The sequence below is a fragment of the Geospiza fortis genome, unplaced genomic scaffold (assembly GCF_000277835.1).
Source record: "Geospiza fortis unplaced genomic scaffold, GeoFor_1.0 scaffold37, whole genome shotgun sequence".
NCBI lineage: Eukaryota > Metazoa > Chordata > Aves > Passeriformes > Thraupidae > Geospiza > Geospiza fortis.
The window spans coordinates 1,069,941-1,071,977 of NW_005054449.1; positions in this window are offsets into that span (position 1 = coordinate 1,069,941).

Sequence of the window (2,037 nt, forward strand, 5' to 3'; positions counted from 1 at the left end):
AAATGATGCACGAGAAGAAAAGAAACAACACTGCAAAAAATCCTCTCGGCAAGGCTGCAAAAATCAGCACATGGCAAGGTATAATTGTTCCCATTGTTAACATCTACAGGGAGAGAACAAACCCTACACCGTGACAGGCACTCAGAGGTGTTCCCAATAATTTCAGATTTGAGTGTGACTCGCAGAGAACAGATGGAGCACATTACCAGTGCTGGAATCTCTTCTAACAGCACATCTGAGCTTTCCAAGCAATCAAGAAGCTCTGTGAGGTGGTCATTTCAAGTGGAGAAATGCTAATCCCTGTCAGTTTCCCATTTCATCCACTACTGATCTGCATCTGAGATCTGGGGCTCTGTGGGGATTTCAGGTCCCTCACTCTGGGTTACCCCAAGGAGGTTTTTGGTGTGGCAGCACCCACCTGGAGATGAGAGCACAAATGAGGGGGATAACAAAATGCAAACCAGGGTGGAATTGAATCATTAACATCCTCCTGCTCCCTCCTACAAACCCCCCCTGGCTTCACAGCTCAATTTTCTCGTTTACTGATGCACTTCAGGAATGAGGCGTGCAAACTGATTATGAGCTACTGCTTCATTTCCTTTAGAGACCAGGGGGGAAATTCTTATTCTGGTTCATTCTCTGCAACTCCTGACTCTTTGCGGCTGTGTCGGGAACACAGAAACACAGAAATGCTCCGGTTGGCTGGTGACACACCTAAAGCCACAGCTGCTCTGGCACAGAACGCGTCCCCTGTGGCTCTCAGGGACACAAGGGAGGCTTGCCAAGGTTTCCAGGTCTTGGCCGTGCATGTTGTGCCCAAGGTAGACTTTGGGAGTGAATTAATTGGAAATTATCTGGTTGCACACCTCAGAGGTGAAGGTTCCACCCCTGTATTGAGGTGTGGGACCCAGAGGGTCAGTGGCACCAGGCTGTGACTTCAGGGAGGGCCAGGACAGGAGGTGTTTTCTCACCTTCTCACTTTTCTCAAATGCTGGTTTATTAGTGAGGCACTAAAAACAGCATCACTGTGATCAGGAGTGGTTTCCACTCTCTGCTAACATCTTTGGGCCTGGCTCATGTTCTCCAACCTCCCATTTGGGGTGGAAATTTGTTCCCGACCTGTCCTCAAACATCCTCAGCTGCTGAGAGCCACAACCAGCAATCTCAGCAATATCACCAGGAATATCAGCTGTGTTTGTTTTCTGCCCTCCAGACACTTCTGGGAGCCAATAAACCACTGCTCCTGTGCTCAGGGTTGTCCGTACACACCTGTGGGCAGGTGTAGTCTCTGGAAAAGTCATTCCTGATATGGAAAAGTCATTCCTGAAATGCACAGCAGGAGCAGGAGGGGAAGGACTCTCCTGAATCCCACAGCTTTGGATGCTAAATAATGACCCGCTTTCCTTAAGGTGCCACTGAGTGAAGCAGCAGATCCCAGCTCAGATCAGTGTGTCTGAAATCCAAGGGAAGCAGCCGAGGCTCCAAAGGCAGGCTCCAGCGCCAGAGATCATTTCATGTGCCACATCCTCGGAGCCCTGGCAAATTGGAAACTGCTGGATGCAGCAGCAGCACAGTGACAACAGTTAATCTTCTGCAGGGGCATGATGGTGAAAGAAATGGCTTTTAGATTAGCTGTCATTAGAGCGCTAGGAGCGTGGAAAGCGAAAACGCGGAGGCACATCAGAGATCGGTTGTGCACGTGCCGCGCCGCGGAGGGATCTCTCGGTCATGTGGCCGTGCCCGCGTCCTCAAGTTCCGGCAGAGGGAGAGACGCGGAAGGATACATGCAAAGCTGCAGTATTCGCCTGCTGTGCTACAGCCCCGGTGGCGGCGGAAGCGGCGTGGCAGGGCACAGGGATGCCGGCTTTGGATCGGCAGCGGCATGCAGCGGCTCGGAACCGCGGGGCTGCACCAAAGCTGCGGCGAAAGCAGTGCGGGCTGGCGGCGGGGCCGTGGATATAGCACTGCTTAGTGCGGATATTCCCGGAAGCGGCGCTGAGGGGGCGCGGAGTGATATCGCTGCTGCTGCGAAAGCGG